The sequence below is a fragment of the Polypterus senegalus genome, chromosome 1, assembly GCF_016835505.1.
Source record: "Polypterus senegalus isolate Bchr_013 chromosome 1, ASM1683550v1, whole genome shotgun sequence".
Taxonomy (NCBI): Eukaryota; Metazoa; Chordata; class Cladistia; order Polypteriformes; family Polypteridae; genus Polypterus; species Polypterus senegalus.
The window spans coordinates 118534671-118544535 of record NC_053154.1 but is presented as its reverse complement, the minus strand read 5'-3'; positions in this window follow the sequence as shown (position 1 = coordinate 118544535).

Sequence of the window (9865 nt, the reverse complement as noted above, 5' to 3'; positions counted from 1 at the left end):
TATATACTAGTATATATATATACCAGTAACGATGTACTGCACGATAACATAAAGTACATAAAGTGAATACACTTGACTTGAGCATTCCTAGTTTTCATACTCTTTCTCTGTCTCTGTTTAGCATTCATTTGCTCAGAGGTTGATGCGCTTGCTGCTTCCTGAGCAGCTCTTCTTTTCTCCACCCTAGTGGCCCGGTGCTTCTTTTCTTTCATTGGCATCTTTTTGTGTTAAAACTGATTAAGTTAGTTTTTGTGTTGAAATTACTTAGTACATTTTCTTTAATTTTTCACTTAAGCTGGCACTTAAGTCTTCAATCTGCCTCAAGAATGATTGGCGAATGTGATAGGGAATGAGAACAGTGTCCTTACGCATGCGCTGCACAACCTCCCTGCTGTGCTGCTGCTGAGAGTTGATTCTTAAATAAAATAAAATAAAAAAAAAAAGAGTAATAAAAATCATCACCCCAAAAGCGGATAGTCGACGTCACGTAGTATATGTGTACCAAATTTCAAGTCAATAGGTGTAACAGTTTGCGAGCTACAGGTGATTTAAAATCCTGGACAGACAAACGAACAGCCACGGTAGCATATTATTTAAGAAGATATACTTCACAGAATGGTGCAGGTTGGGGCAATCCCCTTTGTTCATGTGGTGTCCTCTTGGTGGCCAGACCGTGATGTATCACTGTGCTGCTTTATGCAAAGCAGAACTACAAGCCTTGTGTGCAACAAAAGCCAGATGCAATGGTATGCCTTGATCTGTTTAAATGCTTGTACAGTTCAGTAAAGGGATGTCCCATGGATAGAACATAGAGAGGGTGTTCTTTTGTATACAATGCTTAAATTCATTCAATTCAAACCTTCTAAAACTAGGTGACGGTACAATATTACAGATCAAAGCATTTTGATTCAGATCTGATTGAAGTAACCCGTGCTGAAGATAGGGTGAAATTATATTTAAGCCAAGATTCCTATTATTGCTGCTAATTATCTAGCTCAAAAGAATACAGTTTTCTGTGAAATTGTTTTCCAATGACCAAGTTCTATCACTAGGAAATGCAAGAACTGATCTCTAGTACAAATGTTTTATTCATGGGCAAATGTATAAAGTATGTTCAAGAGCAAGGAGCACCAGTGAGCTAATCTTATTATACCTTTGTTTAAAAAAATACATATTTTTTTTGTATACAAAAAAGTACTTGTCTATATACTGTAGTACTTCCGACACACCCACTTAATCGATGACACTATACCGAGGCCCATTGTCTTGGGAAATATCCCAGGCAGCCAGGTAACATATCTAATTTATTCATAATATACCATCTAATAACAGGGCAACACAATGGTGCAGTTGTTAGTGCTTCTGTCTCAGTGATCCAGCATCCAGCTTCAACTCACTATTTATATCTGAGTATGAATGTGCTTTCTTTGTCTGGATAGACTTTTCTCTGCATATTGCAGTTTTCCTCCCACTTTCCAAAGTGTGTCTCTGATTTTTTGAAGGTTCTAAATTTGCTATGTGTGCTAAAAGACTACTTGAGTTGTCTCACTGCAATCTTTTTCTTTCTTCATTTGCCTCAGCCCTGAGATGTACACTATAACTCAAGGAAACTTAAGCAGCTAGCTGACTGCATTTGTTCAAGTTTCCATTTTAAAAATATACAATGAACTACTTTAGCATGAAACATCAGATTATTAACTCCATGTTAGCCGATTTTGAGAATGACTTCATGTAAATACTGGTCTCTTACATTTCTGACTATAACTTTTTTGGCGGTTTTAATTTGACCAATGCCTTTAGTTATTGCTTTGATTGTCTGTGTTGTATTGTATTCTGTGATCCTCTTAGTATGTAATTTGTGCTGGTTACTATAGTTTGTACTGTATTGCACTGTTTTGACTTAAATCTAGGGATATATGACTATTTTATATATATATTTTTTGTTTCTTACTTATGCACAATGATGTGTCCAGTTTGACTTCTACCTTAGATTCACCTTTCCTTAAGGCCACTTCAAACCTTTCTGGTGATCCCAAACATGTACTTGATGTCCGGTCGTTTCTCACTATGAAAAAAGGTTTTCTAATAAATTTTTCTTGTTGTTTCAGGACTTCTTTTTTGATTCAGGAGCACAAATACGTCATGTTTGTCACCTTAGTTCACACCTTCTGTTGTTTGGATTTCTATGTTCTTGTTTTCAGAGTTGGGGCAAAGACTGTCAATCTTTCTGCAAGGCCTGGGTTTCTTAGCAGTAATGTTTGATTGATATCTATCCCTCAGCATTATAGCTTTTCTTGTAAAGCTCAGGAAGACTGATTAAACTGTCCCTCATAAGGTTTTACAACAAGTGTAATTCTTCCAGACATCCTCAACTTTCCAATCTGAAAGTCCTGTGACAGAATTATCCTTATAAAATGCTGCAAAAGCTGAATCAATAGGCTGAGGTGTTTTTGGTTATATTTTACCAAAAAAAAATATTCCAAAAACAATTGAAGTCTTTCTGGTTTTTTTTTTATTTTAAATACCTTACTGGTTTCCCAAACTTAATTTGGGCTAGCTGTAACCCAACACAAAATTTTATTATTGAAAAATATTGTGGTTAAATCTAGTCCTGCCAATTCTTTGTTCTTTGTGACTACTTCTGCACATGAGCTGGTCCAACTTTTACTGAATGAAGTAACCTCGACCAAGTGATTCAACTGATTGGGGACTGATCTTTATAAACTCATCTCTCATATTTTTGATCTAAACTTTTAACTTAAATAATAGGCACATTTTAAAGCTCGTGGTGAAAGGGCTTTCTCCGTCTGTGCACCCAGGCTCTGGAACTCCCTGCTCTTAGTGGTTAGGCAAGCCGCTTCAGTCGCCACATTCAAATCTCGCCTAAAAACGCACTTCTTCACATTGGCTTTTAATTCTTAACCTGTTTCATTTTCCACTTGCCTTTTGCTATTTTCTCTATTTTATTTGGTCCCCTGACCTGTTTTTAGTATCTCTGTTTTAATTCTCTCTTAATGTTTGTTTTTAATATTTTGCTTTTAGTCCTGCTTGTTGTAACTGTATAGCGCTTCGGTCAGTTGTAATGCTGTGTTTTTAAGCGCTCAACAAATAAATATGGTATGGTATGGTATGGTAATATTAACCTAGAACATTTTTACTTCTGTAGTTAGTCACACCTTTTGGATTTCAATATCTGTACTTGACAAATGGACACATGGACTGAAAAAGAAGGATGGAATGAATAGTCTATGCCAAAACTTTCTTTGTTTATCCCAGAAAATATCTGTCAATGTCTACAGTCGTGGCCAAAAGTTTTGAGAATGACACAAGTATTGCACAAAGTCCACTGTTTCATTGTTTTTATATCTTTTTGTCAGATGTTTCTATGGTTTGTCAGATGTTTCTGTGGTTTGAAACTTATGAAATGCTTGTAATTATATTTCAGAATACCATAGAAACATCTGACAAAAAGATCTAAAAACACTGAAGCTAACCACCACAAAAGATTGCTGAATTCCTGTTTTTCTACTCTAGTACTTTGGTGCCATGACAAATGATGCACTAACCTGGTGGCTACTTCTTTGATTTCTTGGCTATGCATGTCAGCAACCATACCACCTGTGCTTTAGAACAGGTCATCCACGTGAAGCTGAGCATGTTTGGGCCCTTCCTGTAGTTTCTACAAAATCTAGGGTTGATGCTAGAAGAGGTGTTGGTGAGGCCAGATGGGGGTTCTTACCACCAGCCCCAGTGGGCTGTGTATGAATCCAGTGCAGTGATGGGGCCACTGTGCTGTAAATATGGTGCCATCCTTTGGATGAAACATAAAACCTGACTTAAAGATGCCTGGGCATCTTTTGAAAAAAGTAGAGTTTATCCTGATGTCCAGGTTAAATTGCCCATCATGGCTTCATCCATTCTGGCCCCTAATCTTCCCCTGTCTCTAATTGGCTATCTCTCTCATCCCTTTACCATCTAATAGCTAATGGGTGGTGAGCATACTAATGTAAATAATGGCTGCATCATCCAGGTGGATGCTAACATTTGTGGTAATTGAAATCGTTCCCCTTTACCAATGTTAATTGCTTTGAGTAGTGAGAAAAGCACTATATAAATGTAATTAATTATTATTAAATCCAAAAGTTACTATTTATTTTTAACAACTTGTAGTGGAGTATAAAATGAGTGACATCTAGCATCTAATTTATTTGTAATATATAAGAGTCAAGAAGATGGACAAACTAAATGTAATATTAGATAATGTTTCAGGATGTATGTTATATTTTACTGGTAAGAACAGCTATGTTTTGATGTTTACCTAACCATCCCCTGAGACTTTTGACATATTATTAAGTACTGACTCATAATGTGAAATGTTTGGCAGTGGAAATGGGAGTATGCATTGAACTGGTTTGGCAAGGTGCTTCATTTTAATTTTGCGTGGACATTACAGAAAGGCCATAAACTGCTCTGTGTGTTTCCATGGAGGTGCACTCATAAGGTGTAACCATTGTGAGATGCATGTAAGGTAAGATGTAAGATTCTGTTTTTTCATTTCTACCTGGTTAACTAATTATAATTAACTCTCTAGTAGTTTATTACTGCTGTTTGGCTGTTAGCCACTTCATCTTTTGTTCCCACTAGCTGTTCACTGAGTTTGGCTTGGTTTTCTGCTTCTGTTAAGTTAGCCATGTACTCATAAGTGCTCACAATCAGTAGCCTGCTCAATCTGAGATGCTGTTGCATGTCTGCTTCAAGACATCAGGCTGGAGACATGCCAGCAATTCATAAGAGGCTAATTTAGAGTCTCCAATTAACCTAATATACATTTTATTGGATTTGGGTTGAAACGGAAGTACTTTACACTCTTCTTTCAGATTAAACTTACCTCACCTTCTTCTGTTTCTTCCAGTTTGTTTAGATCAGTTGCAACATTGCCACATTATCATTTAGCATGCTGCCAACTAATAGTAACAAACAGCTAAATGATAATTTACTAAATGGTTAATAATATTTATTTCATGTAAAACATGCTTATCTTGTATTGACTATTAACCTTTTCTTGTACAAAAAAAGGAATTTTAAAGTGATATTACACTTTTTGAGTGTAGTAAAAATACAGTGGAACCTTTTTGTGACCTTTGTCACCTTACAGTGAAATTTCTTAACAAATCTACGATAGTTTAGTTATCATTAATAGGTTTAAGGAAAAAAATGAGGATATGTTCTGATGGCATATACAGTATAATACTACATTAGCATTTCCTTGAAACTATACAATATCTTCATTTAGAATATGAACATTTATATGATATTTTACCATCCCATAATATCTGTCATGAAAGTTGATCTTATTTCAACTTGAGGAAACAAGCAAGAATACTTTGAAAAGGTACAAGCTTTAATCTGCCTAGAACTGACACTATTTTAAAGTTATAAGTTCTGGCTTCCAGTTAAGGCACAATATTTAATTGTATTAAAGATTACTGTGATCTGCTCTGTGTATTGTATTGTATTTACTCCCTTTTTTGACATCCACTGCACACCCAACCTACCTTGAAAGGGGTCTCTTTCTGAATTGCCTTTCCCAAGGTTTCTTCAATTTTTTTCCCCTACAAGGGTTTTTTGGGAGGAGTTTTTTCTTGTCTTGTTAGAGAGTCAAGCCCTATGGGGGTGACCAGAGACAGGCCCTGTTAAAGGCCATTGTGGCACTCCTTGTGTGATTTTGGGCTATACAAAAAGACGTTGTTTTGTATTGCATTGTATTGTGTAACATAAATCAAAAATAGACCAAAACCGATCAATCAGTCATGAAATGAGAAATCACCATTAGACATGTGAAATGTACACATAAAGTGCTAAATAGATACACACAAGAGCAATTCTTATAGAACTATATACAAAACTTTACAACATGTACAATATACAGAGAGTGTACACTTTGTTTTGAAATGTGAGGATTATTCTGGCCTAATGTCAGTTGACAAAGTGAGTAGAGGAAACAAAGAGATCCCCAAAGACAGGGACATTTTATGGCTCACCAGTATCATCCAATACAGTACTAAGATAGTATAAAAATTAATCTAAAATTTCCTTTTCCATTGACCCTTTTTGTCCAAGTTGTGCTTCAGATGTTACAGGTCAAAGCAAAATTCTAAATAAAATTTTAAACTGAACACAACAATAAATAAGCTTGTTTTTTGGTAATGATCCCAAAGTGGTTTGTGTTATTGCAGTTTTCCCTTGTTCTTTTATAGGCTCATGTTTATTACAAAAGCCTCAATCAGAGAAGCTTCTTAATGGTGGTGGTCTAATCTCAGGCTCATGGCTTGACATACTCTATATTATAGAAGACTTACGGTAATATGGAGAATGCCAGCATTATACAAATAATAGATTACAAATGATATTTGCATTGACAAGTTTGATGACAAGTTATATTGAAAACATTGGTATATTACTTTGACATTGCTGAATATTTTCAGCTTTAAATAAATGCTTATTCATAATGTAGTGAAATATTATGCTTTTTTTTTGTTTTCATCAAACATTTTTTATCAGCTACTGTATATACTTTTATTTATATATACAGTGGTGTGAAAAACTATTTGCCCCCTTCCTGATTTCTTATTCTTTTGCATGTTTGTCACACAAAATGTTTCTGATCATCAAACACATTTAACCATTAGTCAAATATAACACAAGTAAACACAAAATGCAGTTTTTATATGATGGTTTTTATTATTTAGGGAGAAAAAATCCAAACCTACATGGCCCTGTGTGAAAAAGTAATTGCCCCTTGTTCAAAAATAACCTAACTGTGTTGTATCACACCTGAGTTCAATTTCCGTAGCCACCCCCAGGCCTGATTACTGCCGCACCTGTTTCAATCAAGAAATCACTTAAATAGGAGCTGCCTGACACAGAGAAGTAGACCAAAAGCACCTCAAAAGCTAGACATCATGCCAAGATCCAAAGAAATTCAGGAACAAATGAGAACAGAAGTAACTGAGATCTATCAGTCTGGTAAAGGTTATAAAGCCATTTCTAAAGCTTTGGGACTCCAGCGAACCACAGTGAGAGCCATTATCCACAAATGGCAAAAACATGGAACAGTGGTGAACCTTCCCTTCTGGCGTAAAAGGAACACAGCATTTCAGAAAAAGAACATCATACCAACAGTAAAATATGGTGGTGGTGGTAGTGTGATGGTCTGGGGTTGTTTTGCTGCTTCAGGACCTGGAAGGCTTGCTGTGATAGATGGAACCATGAATTCTACTGTCTACCAAAAAATCCTGAAGGAGAATGTCCAGCCATCTGTTCATCAACTCAAGCTGAAGCGATCTTGGGTGCTGCAACAGGACAATGACCCAAAACACACCAGCAAATCCACCTCTGAATGGCTGAAGAAAAACAAAATGAAGACATAGTCAAAGTCCTGACCTGAATCCAATTGAGATGCTATGGCATGACCTTAAAAAGGCGGTTCATGCTAGAAAACCCTCAAATAAAGCTGAATTACAACAATTCTGCAAAGATGAGTGGGCCAAAATTCCTCCAGAGCACTGTAAAAGACTCATTGCAAGTTATCGCAAACGCTTGATTGCAGTTATTGCTGCTAAGGGTGGCCCAACCAGTTATTAGGTTCAGGGGCAATTACTTTTTCACACAGGGCCATGTAGGTTTGGATTTTTTTCTCCCTAAATAATAAAAACCATCATTTAAAAACTGCATTTTGTGTTTACTTGTGTTATATTTGACTAATGGTTAAATGTGTTTGATGAATAGAAACATTTTGTGTGACAAACATGCAAAAGAATAAGAAATCAGGAAGGGGGCAAATAGTTTTTCACACCACTCTATATATATATATATATATATATATATATATATATATATATATATATATATATATATATATATATATAAACTGGGTAAATGCACTTTGTCAAAAAGGTGTATCAACAGTATGCTTTCCATTTTTCAGTGTTGTATTGTAAGAATGATGTCACTTCATATCTTCACATTCACTAGCAGTTTTTCTCTTGGGGAGTCACATGAAATCTCGTAGAAGATGGCTGCATAACTTGTGTTCTCCATACTTCACTGCTGACATTAACATTATTTCTTCATACTTCTGCAATTAAAATTGAATGGAATAAAAGCAGATGGTGTCCTTCTTTATATAGGATTAATTCTCTACAATTATCTTGTCTCGCCATACACATTTGGAAGCTTTCAAATTGCCAAAGAAGGTATCACAATCCTCATAGGAGTGTGTCTCTATTAAGAAGAGAGATAGGGACGGGCTGAAGACTTTTTTACTTCAACAAACATCTGTGTCAAATAACCTATTAACTTTAAACAACCTAGGAAATGTAAACATGGCATAACACTCATTTGCAAGTTGAAGTATTTAAATCTTTTTAGTTACTTCATCAAAGAGTCAGTTATCACATTTTGTATCTCAAATATTTTTGTATCAATGAGTCATATTAAAAAAACAGTGATAATAGAGTGTAATTTTATTTATTAGTAGAATACATTAAATACTGCACATGTTCTTTACAAGCTCTTCCCAGTGTTGTGCAGTTAACAACATAGCATAGAAAGGCCTGTGGCAGTTCAGTAGCTTTCATACACAGCAGATCCCTATTCAAGTGTACAAATGGCATTGATTGATGTGTTATTGTTAGATGCTGGTTGTTGTGGGTCTTTGACTAATTTTAGTTCAAATTTATTAAACATAACATTTTTGAAAGATGTCCCCGATAGAGAGTTTAAATCTGTTTAACTCTCAAGGTAAAATGGTTGGCTCTTTATAATGTGCAGGTAAAGCAGCTGTCACGTTGTTTTTAGTTATAGCATAAACACTGAGTACAGATTTGTTCACTCAGTGCTTATACAGCAGTGCTTACATAACTCCTTTACTCTTACAGTAAGTTGTAGGTATGCAACATTTTTCCCTTTTTTATTTACTCTTATACTCATTTACGCCAAACAGCAGGATAAGTCAACATCAGTACTAGTGGATTATGTGCATGAGCCTACCCCAGCATTTGACTAACTTGTATTGGAGTTCCGTATTGCTGTCAAGATTGCCTACTGGATGGGCAAAAGAGGAAAATATACATAACATACAAGCTGAAGTGACCTGTCTTAAATTAAAATTAGAACGGTAAACTAATAGATAATTGAAGTTGAACAGAATGTTTCTTTTTATGAATAAACAAGACAGCAAATTCCCCCGTCCTTTTCAATGGGAGATTTTGAAATTTGAAAGCATTGTACAGAAAGTTCTATTCTTGGCGTCTCAACTTATGTTGAAATATCCCAGTTTATTAAGATGATATTCATCATTTGAGAATTGTGGCCAAGGTTCCTTTTTTCTGTTTGTGTATTTTACAGATTTCTTTCCTTTTAATCTTTCCTTCTAAAGGTATATGGCTGATTTAATTGCAGTCCCACTCACTTCTAAGGCCCCATCTCACCTGTTTGTTGGCCTTTGCACTTTGATTTTCTTCACTGCTGCACTGATGCACTGCTTCAAGAGGCACATCCTAAAATGAATGGTAAGGTGCAATAATAAACTTATGATTGTGTCAGCATTCTGAGTATTGTCTAAAATGTGGCATGTTTACTCTGATTAATCACAAATTACAAATTAAGTGTTTAAATTCCAGTGGAGATTATTTAATATGTCATTCATTTTAAATTAGAAATAGACAGAAATTTTGATTGTTATTCCCCTACCTATGTCAACTTCCTACCATAAATTCGGAATAAAATTACTAAATTCTGGGCCAATTGCTTGTGTATCATAACTGCCTTGTGCAGATGCCAATGCAGTTATGATTCTTCATAT